Raw genomic sequence first — 12,091 nt, 5'->3', positions numbered from 1 at the left:
TTTCTACCCAATGGTCAGATCAAATTAGACGAGGATTCATATCATCTTCTAAATTAACTGAATCTGGAGTTGTAGGATAAGATGAATCATAACTTGCATCGCTACGATTTTTTGACTTTCTTGACATTGATGGTATTATCAACCCATTTTTACTCATTCCCAACAATGCAGATACATAAATGATTTCTCCATAATCGTTTTATACATTTGCCTCCTTTTGTTGAGCTGAAAAATGTATATAAATTATAAAAATTCAAAAAATAAAATAATTATAATTCAAATAACACAATTATTACCTTGTCTTGCTTAATTATCCACTTTGTCTCCTTCAATTTGTTTGTGCAACCCATCAAACTGATATAGGACAAGTTCCTAAAGAATTTATGGAAAGCATTGATTTTGAATCAATTACGGAAAGTCAAAATGCAAGGTTAGGCCCACAGACCTAGAAGGGCGATGGATTCAGAATCATTCGAGAAGACCCATATTTGAATGGAAATGTTGAGATCATCAAGATCAATGCTTTGCAATTGTGTTTCTATTTTTAGGCCTAATTCATTATCTACCCTATTTTTGAGGCAATTTTTATATTTTTGATAATTTATGTTTTATTAATAACTTTAGTTATAGAAGTCAGAACCACGAACCATAGATTCTCCCTTGCTTTTAGGGTTAAGTAGTATATATTTCAATGCTCAGGTAGTTTTTACTATTTCTAGTAATTTTTTGCTATTTCGGGCAAATTTCGTGTTTTACTAGGATTAAGAGTTCATTTCTATAAAAGGGGTTATAATTGTGATGCAAAGTTGACCTTCAATTTAATAAAATTTATTTCTAAGAGTTCTTTTTGGTGGATTACAGATTTTAATAGTCTTTTATTGTTTCACGCTACATCAATTGGTATCAGTGCGAGGATTCGCCTGGCTCAATGGCAGATAACGAAGCGAGACCCCACTGATGGTAGTCATGGCACTAAAGCCTTGTGGGAGGCATTTGAAGAACACTAACAACAAATTCGTGAGATCTTCGAACTACTTGGCGGGCTGAATCTTAGTGCCAAGAACATGCAACTAGCAATTGATGGAGTACGATCTAAAGGAGTTGCTTGAGGCCAACATGTTAACAGAAACGTTATTGGATGTCCTCATCGTCAACCTGATAACAAGAATGAGTCTAAATCTGAGGAAGATGAGGAAATTGTGTCGTATCAACCTGTGAGACAACAAAGGGTATACGAGGAACTCAAACCCTTATGCCACCTACATTGCGAAATTGTTATAGATGCGAAAAACTTGGTAATCGTTCCAACACCTATCCAGATCGTAGTTCTGTGAATTTAGTGGAGCATGATGGAAATGTAGAGGTGAATTATCATGATGGCAACTATGAAGGTGACTTTTATGATGGCACAAAATTCACAAAAGAAGAAAGGGAATGAGTTAATTGTACAATGCAAATGCTCCAAAGTAGGAGGACCTCAGTTAGTCACACAATATCTTTTTATCATGTTGTACAATTAGTCAGAAAATATGTGATCAGATTGTAAACAATGAAAGTTATGAGAATATTTTGGTAAAGAAGTTGGTGGAACATCTAAAGTTGCCAAAAGAAAAGCATTTTTCTCCCCCGCACGATCAGATGGATCAAGTAGGGGCCAACTGTAAAGGTAACAAAATTTTGTCGTGTTCCTTTACCTATTGGTAAGTATTATAAGGATGAGATAGTGTGTGATGTGGTGGACATGGATGCTAATCATGTATTATTTGGTAGACCATGGTAGTATGATATTGATATCACGTATAAGGCACTACAAAAAAATTGCAAAAGAAGAACAGATGTTTAAAACGGCATTAAGCCGTTTTTATTTAAAAACGGTATTAAACCGTTTTACATTTTAAAACCGTTTTATTCGTATTTTAAAAGTTGCAATATTCGTCTCATTATATTGGAACGAATTCGAATTCGTTCAAACCCCTCTATCTCTTTCTCCCTCCCTTCCTCAATTGAACTCTCTCTCTCTCTTTCTCTCTCAGTCGCTCCTTCATCGAATTCTCTATCTCTCTCTCACAGTCGTTCCTTCTATCGAACTCTCTCTCTCTCCCTCTCTCTCAGTCGCTCTCTCGATCGAACTCTAGATTGAACCATTATCTTGCAAGTCTCTCTCTCGATTGATTGGTCGATCGATTTCTGTAAATTTCATGCGAATGATTTTCTCATTTTAATTCATCTATTTATTGTTACGTACCCACTTAAATCGGATCACAAAAAATAATAAAAAGAAGAAAAAGATTGAGATTGATCTCGTTCGAGGGAGATCGAACTTCCTAAGCCACCAATTCGAGATGGTGAATATCCAAAATCCAATAGGATCTTGATAATAATTTCTCTGCATATTTTCATTAATCTCATCATGAATTTAAATACAAAGAAACACTATCTTAACTACCCACTGATCCAAACTACCCACTATCCTATTCATTCAAGTAACTATCCCATAAACATAACTATATAACTCCTACACAATTCATAACTACCCTTACCCATTACTTAAGACTCTTTAACTAATTGAAACTCTAAAACAATTAAAATAAAATACATCAAGATGCATCAAATCTTGATACAAGATAATAATTTCTAGGCACATAACATTTCATCCTCCTTGAAAACGACCTTGTCCTCAAGGTTGAAACCTCTCGGATCCCAATTGATATTAGAATCAATTACATTCATTTTAACACATAACTCCCAAACTATTTGTCTCTTGGAATTGATGATGTCCTCGTGATAATCGTTTTGAATGTATTTGTCTTGACACTTATTGAAAATAATTAATGGCTTGATGACATACGTTTTGAATTCAATAGGGAGGATAAAGTCAATTTTTGAATATTTTTCGAAAATATTGACTTTGCCTTTGTATTCTTTATTAGATCTTTGATGTTCTCTGTCTTCAATGTACTTGATGAGGCTCTCATTAGCATTTATCTCACTACTTTGAAAAGATGATCGTGGAGATTGATCCTCGATCACATCTAAGTTCTCATTTATAGGGTCATCGACTCCATTAAATATAGTTTCTCCTCTTCAAATAATTTCTTCATTTTTTTTGAGAAATTCTTCAATTATGAGACAACATTCCCTCAAACCATCACGCATAAACTTGCAAAACTCCTTGAATTCATCATCCATCAATTTAATTTTCATGTGAGGATCACCGCTCTGATACCAATGTTACGTACCCACTTAAATCGGATCACAAAAAATAATAAAAAGAAGAAAAAGATTGAGATTGATCTCGTTCAGGGGAGATCGGACCTCCTAGGCCACCAATTCGAGATGGCGAATATCCAAAATCCAATAGGATCTTAATAATAATTTCTCTGCATATTTTTATTAATCTCAAAATAAATTTAAATACAAAGAAACACTATCTTAACTACCCACTATCATATTCATTCAAGTAACTATCCCATAACCATAACTACATAACTCCTACACAATTCATAACTACCCTTACCCATTACTTAAGACTCTTTTACTAATTGAAACTCTAAAACAATTAAAATAAAATACATCAAGATGCATCAAATCTTGATATAAGATAATAATTTCTAGGCACATAACATTTATTTCCATTAAAAATAACTTATTGTGATTTGCTTCTTCGACTTAGGGTTTTTCCTGTTTGAAGTTTTGTTGATTATCCTCTAATGGTGATGTGGCGCCCCGCCAAACGCTAACACAAATCCCAAGGCCGCCATGAGGCACTAGGTTGCGCCTCGACATTTTGGCATGGTCTCCTCTGTTTATGTTAGCGTTTCATGGAATTTAAACCTGATAAACCAAATCCAAACAATGCTGTATAAAGCAACATACCAATAATGAATAAGAAGTGGAAGACGAAAAGTTTACAAACCACATAAAGCGAGGTCAGAGTTGCACAAAAGGAATAAAGATATATAGGATTACAAAATTTTCCTCACTCTAACATAGACCTAGCACTCGGCCCCAAAACACTATAGATCCTCCTAGGATGAACAGACTCTTAGTAGAAGTAGTCATGATGCTCACCGCGTAACGGACTTTGGTCGTCGATCTAACCGACCAGATGCTCCTCGACTAAGGGTTCAACACTCGACTCACCAACTGTAGGCTCTGCAACTAAAAAATATGGAAGGAAAGGGTGAGTAACAATGATTACTCATTAGGTCCACAAATAATTCCTACCAATAACCTAACCTAACGTGATCGAATAATCATACTGCATCATTCCAAAACATGCAAGTTTTACAATTGAAACTATGATTAACTGGTACATATAGTCAGGGATGAGCAACTAAATAGTTTAAAAATTATATATAGCGTCAATCATCCATACTCATTATACATTTTTCATTTTATGCAAATACAGTTGACAGCATTGAAATAGTAGACATGCTTTTCAGTTTATAATTCAAAATATAACATAGATACATAGTACAAGTGGTAGAGTAATGTAATTTGAGCGTTGGGATTCACGACTTGATTGTTCCCAGTCGGGACATGATGTTACAACGTAAATCTAGCTTTTAGTTCCTAATTTTGTGGTCGGTCACTGCGCTTACCACACTGATGACCATTTATCCGGCCCAGGCGGGCCGTTTGACGTGATCGTAAGCAATGGATCTCTTTTCGATGTGTCAGAACGTTCGACTACTAGATTGTTAGTGATCACTGACTAATCATCTTCGTCTATGCCTATCAGGTGTGCTTGTGATTCCCAAAATAACACTCTACTCGTATACGACCATCTTTACAATACACGTTCACTGGTAAATATAAGAAATGAATAGACCCGGATTTTAGCTGTGACTCCACTCTCATACACGTCCCATACCACGTATGAGCTTGGTGGTCCCTACCGTACATCCTAAGATAGTGCACCCCTCCGGATGATGTGACGCACTATTCCTTCAAGCATTCACAAACCCTTTAACAGCTCACAAAATAGCTACGTATATGTATGATTTTTATTTAAAACAACAGAGAAATTAACATAACAGGGTCAAGAATGGATATCCAGTTCCTATTATGCAACTGTAGCCACCCGACCTAAAAATAAACAACAGTACTCAACGCACCCGTTAACATAATCTTAAATAAACATGCAACCCTTTCATTAATAACCTAGATATCATTTCACCAACCTACACATAACATACAATGTAAAATGCAGACATCACCCATCGAGTATGATTTTGACATTTTACCGTTCATTCCCTCTTTCATTCTCTTGACATTCTCACTTTTCATCTCTTCAAGTCAAACCATTCATTTCCGATCTTTCAAGGTCATTTTTTATCTTTCCATCAAAAACCATCAAGGTTTATTTAAAACGAGGTCCCGACAATGCATGTGACCAAAATTGTTAAAAACGAGGAAAGCTGGTAAAAATTTGGCTAAGTATAGGAAACTCAAATTTTCAAAGTTCTCGAAATTGAAAACGAGTTTTTGAAAATGAAAGCCTCGATCATGAGATTCGACACTATTTTTGCAATCTAATTCAAAGTAATGCAAAAATTATTACATTTTAAAAATTTACCTAAAACGTAGAAATCTACATTTTATTTTTGACACTAAAATTTGGATTTTGGTATTTTGAGATTTGGATCTCGAAACCATTCCCATTGTTCCAAAATGGGGGATAAAATCTTAATTTCATTAAAGAACTTAAAGTAAATGGAAAGTAAAACTTCAAGAGGATATTTACTTAAAGAGGACATTTACTTAAATGTTTTTAATAAAATAAAGGGTTGAAAGTCATGTGCAAGTCATAAGGATCACAGTCAAAGAGTCAGAGTCTGATTTTGACTCAAAATATGCTGTTGGCGGCAGAAGGGTGTTTTGTAAGTGGAACCATGGTTCCTGCCGACAGAAGATAATTATCGGTGGCAGAAGCTTCATTCTGTCGGTGGGACCAACGGTCCTGCCGACAGTACTAAACTTTTTCGTGAATTTTGGGTTTTTCGATCCATTTTTTTGATTTTTGTTCCGTTCTCCAAATCCTTTGACCCACTTACGAATTTTTAACATTTAAAACAAAAATACAACACATCAAATCTCTATTTCTAGCATGAATTTCAATTCAAACAAGGATTTCTACGATTTAAAACAAATAATTAACAAATTTTGTAAAATCTAAATGCATATTTCAAAATCTAAGGTTATCAATAGGAATTGAAAGTCCCCTACTAGGTTTGTGGACATCACATTTTCAGGGTCAAGCCTCGACCTAGCCTATTTCAAGTTTAGTTCTTCATTGGTTCGATTTCAACATTTAATTAGTTATGTGCTTCTGTTGTCATAGGAGTTGAACCAGTTTTAGGACCAAAAGTTGTAAGAGATCCACACAGTGTTGTTAAACAAGTTTTAAATCAAAACCAACCTTGAATTACCCTGATAAATGATATCCGACTCTAAATGGATAAAAACGACTAATCTACTTAAAGCATACCAAGTCCGAGGATCATATTACGGGGTTGGAAGGTGTTAGGTGTAGACACCCCATTTTTGCATCCGCCTGATTAATCAAGTCGTCAACCCGATCGCAAAGGTTCCCAATGATGGATGTCTATTCCAATGCTTTATTTTGTTACCAGATATGTTTCAGAAATCCGGATGAGGTATCTCAAACTGACAAAACTTAGAAACCACGCTACGCTAGGAAAATGTGACTCCAGAAACCTAGAAATCATCATCTTGCAAACCAAAAAGAAGCTTCACGATAAAAATCACTAAAAATGATTAAATTACCAAAATACCCCTAACCTCAAAACAACCCTAGAGCCTACGTTACGCTTAGGAAAACTCTCTCGAACACATAAAATAACAAATCGGAACCAAATAAATCATTTCACCAATTTTAACAGAATTTGACAAAATTACGAAAATGCCCCTCATAAAATTCACAATAATTTCACATAAAAATTTTCATAAATGACACAAACTAACATTCTCATTGAATTCCTTACGAAAAACCGATTCTAAAACATCCTAGAACATTAAAAACCGACTTGAAACGTGAAAAGTCCTCTCCGGGGGCAAAACGGTAATTTCACAATTCTCATAATTAAAAAATTCGAAATTAATAAATAAAACATTAAATATTTAAAGTGAAACATTAATGAAATTAATTCAAAACTTTGAACCTCAAAAATCGATTAATTGGACCCTCAGGTAAAATTGTTGAGGGTTCGTGGGATATTTCTTTAAGGACCCCTCCATTTGGGGGTCCAAAGAATTAAAGATATTTTAGAGGGAGGTTCTCCAAAAATTAAAAGTAAATCAAGCAAGACTGAAGTTAAGGTATTAAAGTCAATCAAGTGAGACTGAAGTCAAAATTAAAGTCAATTAAGCAAGACTAAAGTCAAGATATTAAAAGTCAATCAATTAAGACTAAAGTCAAAACCCTAATCTAAACTAATCGAGTCAATCTCATAAGACTAAGGTCAAAACCCTAAATCAAAACCCTAATCAAGTCAATCTCATAAGACTAAGGTCAAAACCCTAAATCCAAACCCTAATCTAAAACTAATCAAGTCAATCTCATAAGACTAAAGTCAAAACCCTAAAACCCTAAAGACTAAGTCAAAACCCTAATTGAAACCCTAAAAGAAACCCTAATCAAACCCTAATGCTTCTAAAAAACTTTATAAATAAGAGCCTCCACACCCCATTTTCGTATCAAAGAAAAAACCCTAGAAAAAGTAGGTGAAGAAGCCTCCATAACCTCCCCAAAATCCTAATTTTGGAGCCCCAACTCCTTCCCTAACACCCCTACTCCGATTTTAGCCTAAAAAACACCCAAAAACCTCTCAAAAACACCCCAAAAATCCACCACAAATTCAAAGCATCCAGATCCAAGTAAGAGACACCTTGCCTCGGAGATCAGGAATCAGATCCGGAGACAAAACGAAGCAAGGAGTACGGTGCAAGGAACTGTTCATTTTCAGATCTGAGGGAATAGCACCTTTGCAGATCAAAGGTAAATTTTTATTATTTTTTTGAATCTAGTTTATCATTAGCGATGTAGATCTATTTGGGATAAGTAGAGACCGGCATTGGCCGGGCGGGGTTGGTGCCTAACACCTTCCAACCCCGTAACATGATCCCCGGATTCAGATTTCTATGTAGATTAGTTTTTTTTTTTATCCATTGTAGAGTCATTTATGGTTCCTAGACCTAAACTAGGTGGCGACTCCCAAACCTCAAGGGTCAAAAGCGGATCCGCGCACCCCGCGGATCGAGGGCGCTTTCAGTGGCGACTCCACTGGGGACATTGAGGATCAAACTTGAAAAACCCCAAGTATGGGAGCATTGCTAAAGCGATCTAGTTTTTTTTAACTGTTAGTTTATCTAGTTATTTGTTCACTCATTTTTTTAGTTTTTTTTATCATCCTATTGTTCAATGTTTGATCATGTGTTTGGATCCTGAGTATTCTGTCATTGCATGTTCGTTTTATTTTATTATTATGGCTCAATCGAGGGTTATTTAGAATGATCAAGAAGGTTAATTGAGGACGGAGTGATGATTAAGGAATCACGTAGGTTTGTTTTGTTTTTTTCTTCTTTGTTTTCAATTTTTTTAAATAAAGTTTTTTTTTGTAAGCAATGTATTCGTTGACATTTTATTTTTATTTTTAATTTTTTAATTTTTTTAGGTTATATTAGCAATAATAATGGGCTGGGAGAGTTGAAATAAAAGCCAATCCTTTGAATATCTCCCATTTTCTGTTTGTGGTTTAAAAAAAAAAAATTAATAGTTCTGTCTACAGCAACATTGGGCTAATATGTAATAAAAAAAATCGAGTTTAAAAAAAAAATAGTCTTTTTAAGTTTCTGTCAATAGCAGCGTTGGGCTGGTGTGTAAGTAAAAAAATCGATTTTGATTTTTTTTTTTTTAAAAAACCCCACAGCATCTTCTTAAAAACGTTGTTTCAGTGTTACTAGCAGAGGCCGATCGAAATCAGCCAGTCAGCCGATCGATTTCCACCCCTAAATCCAATTGTTTTTTTTTATTTTGAGTGAACGATATCAATCGAAAAAAAAAAACCCTTTTGATTCGCGCCGATTTCTTTGCGAAAATCTGATTTGTGGGTTTCGGATTTGCACCAAGAACTCCATTGTGTTTCGATCAAACATGGGTCATTTTGTAATCGGCAATAGAGGTGAATGAAAATGGAATAAGTTCCATGAGCGCTCCTGTGTCATCTTTGTCATCTAGCGAAGCTTTAATGGTGGGAACCAGTTTGTATTAATGTCTTGGTGTGTTGGAGACGTAGAATTGAACGGATTTGCAGCTATCCGATCTGTTTAGCCAACTTGATTAGGTTGTGTTGGTTCGTGTTTCCAAGAACATGAAGCACACAGAGAGATGGGCTGTGTTCAGTTGTGGATTCTAATGTTCATGGGTAGTTCCTCATAACTTTTAGTTTCATGATGCGTGATGAATAATATTGAGAGTTCATAATGGTGGGATGAAGGCGTGACGGCCTTGATCTTGACGAACGACTGACCTTTCGTCATCCCCAACCCTTCAAGGTAATAGAGAATGATGTTGCGTGTTCCCACACGACAAGTTGCTGTTAGCAGCACATATAAACAAAGAGAAAAAAGTGACTGGAGTTGAATCAATGTTGGTGTTAGCCACACATATAAAAAAAGAAAGGATTATTTTTTGTTGTATATATGGTGCATGAGTAGTGTGTGTGCTGGCAACAACACATATCAAAAAAAATTTGTTGTGAGTATGGTGCACAGGTGTTGTGTGTGTTGGCAACCATATAGTAAAAAAAATATAAAAGGAGAGCAACGTGATTGGTGTGTGCCGCCGGAAAATAAAATTTGGGAATTATTTTCCTCACAAATTTAGTAAGATCTCAAATCTTGCTAAAGGTCTTAGACTTCACCACGGGGCATCTAAGTGCATGATCTAATGCCACATACTTGCGGCAAACAAAATTATTTAAAAAAAAAAAGAAGTTTTTCGATAAGTTTTTATTTTATTTTTATTTTTAAGGTTGATGGTTAATTTGGGATTCTTTCGCCATGCATTTTCAAAGCCTTGGATCTAAACTATAAAAATAAAAATAAAAATTTCTCAAAATTCAAATTTTTTTTCTCCATCAAATCAAAAAGGATATGGTATTGGATTATCAAAGAAGATGACCACGTTGGTTTAATGACCTTTAGTAAAATTTGAAACCTTATGAGTTATTCAAGTTAGCCAATGTTTTCCAAAGATTTGTCATGCATGTCCTTAAAAAAAAAAATAGAATTTCTTGTGCCTATCTCAATGATTGATTATTTGTGTGATCACTTCCGTTCTATGTTGCACTACTCTGATTGATTGGTTATCTAATATGCCATGATTTGATTGATGTATCTCCATGATGTGCATGCCTTAATCATGATCTTGATGCTTTGGATATTTATGTTGTATGATTATATATTTTATAATATCCATGTTTCGGTGATCTGATTTGGCCCATAGGCCCATTTATCTAAAAAAGGCCCCGGGCACACCCCACCCTGTTTTGCACACACCACAAGCACGTTTACTGTTTTACTCACTTACACGTCCCATTTAGCCAACGTGGCACTAGTGCGTGGCCCGGTCTCTTCGGAGATGCGACGTCATTCATGAAACTCACAACTCCAGTCACGTACCTTAGGGTATATCAAACTGGGGGTATCAATACCGTCTGATCAGGTGATTCTGAGAGATATATTGATGCACCCAGGCTGGAGCGACCTGAGCCTTTGACCTATTGTAAGCCACACAGTCACATGTCCCGATTGCCAACGTAGTACTAGTACGTGGTCGGTCCCCTCGTGGGATGCCAAACCATTTATGAAAGCTACAACTCTTGACTCGTACCCGTAGGTATAAAAGGTAATCTAAGTATATCAATTGCACTTCTTGGTCAAAACCGGTGTCTAAGCAAGATCTTGCCCCGCTGTACCCTACTGTACGAGGGGGATAGACTACGTCTATTCTAGACGAGAGGTATTTAAGTGGGCCCTTGCTCAACATTGTGCGCCACCTCTCAACTGGAGATCAAATTGGCTATTTTTGACTTCAGAGAAGTGAATTGAGGTTTTAGATTATCACCTACACGGTATATCAAACCAAGTCACCACGTATCGAAAGGTATATAGGTGTGCTTGGGCAAGGGTGGCTAGATAAAAATGCATTGCACGTAGTAAGCTTAGAGTCTAGAAACCTTCCTAGTAGGTCACGACTCGAACTTATCGTGGGTGTTCTCGGGTTGTTCATTGAATGGAATCTTATGAGACTTTGTGATTGATATGAATGTATGTGAATGATGAGATCAGAATGCATGTGAATGATGAAATGGATGTATGTGAATGATGAGATCAGAGTGTATGATTGTCCTCAAGGATAAAAAATATTATTTTTGAAAATCAAAATGGGTGCACCGACCCAATAAAAAATCCATCTCTTGCAAATGATCCAGCCCAACTCGATCCAACAATCCTGATGGACCGGGCCATTTAAATCGAAATAGAAATCAAATTTTCAAAGAAGAAAAATAGTTTACAAAGGGAAAGTATTTTCCAGAAAAAATATTTTTCAAAAGAAGTGTTTTCCAAAAAAGTGTTATTCTCTAAAAAAATATTTTCTAAGAAAAAACGTTTTCCAAGAGAAGATACTTTCCAAATAAAAAACTATTTTTCAAAGAAAAAATATTTTTCAAAAGAAAATGTTTTTCAAAAGAAAAGAAAAAGAAGGAAAAATAATTTGCAAAAGATCTATTTTTGCATGAAAATTTTTTATGGACCTTGGAAAACTACCAAAAAAATGTTGTAAAAAAATAATCAGATTTGTGAAATAAAAACATTATTTTCCAATATTTTTCAAGAGTGCAACATAATTATTTTTCTTCTGAATAATCATTGAATGGACGAATTTTTTAATGGATTGGTGCACAAAAGTCAATAAAATCTCAAGGTTCATTTAAAATGTTATCAAGGGGGTGACACTGAAATTGGTTAAATTCACCTTCAAAGAGGTTTAAAGGTTATCATT

This window comes from Akebia trifoliata, chromosome 14 (assembly GCF_017979445.1).
Source record: "Akebia trifoliata isolate Shusen 1 chromosome 14, ASM1797944v1, whole genome shotgun sequence".
Taxonomy (NCBI): domain Eukaryota; kingdom Viridiplantae; phylum Streptophyta; class Magnoliopsida; order Ranunculales; family Lardizabalaceae; genus Akebia; species Akebia trifoliata.
This window is presented reverse-complemented; position numbering follows the sequence as displayed.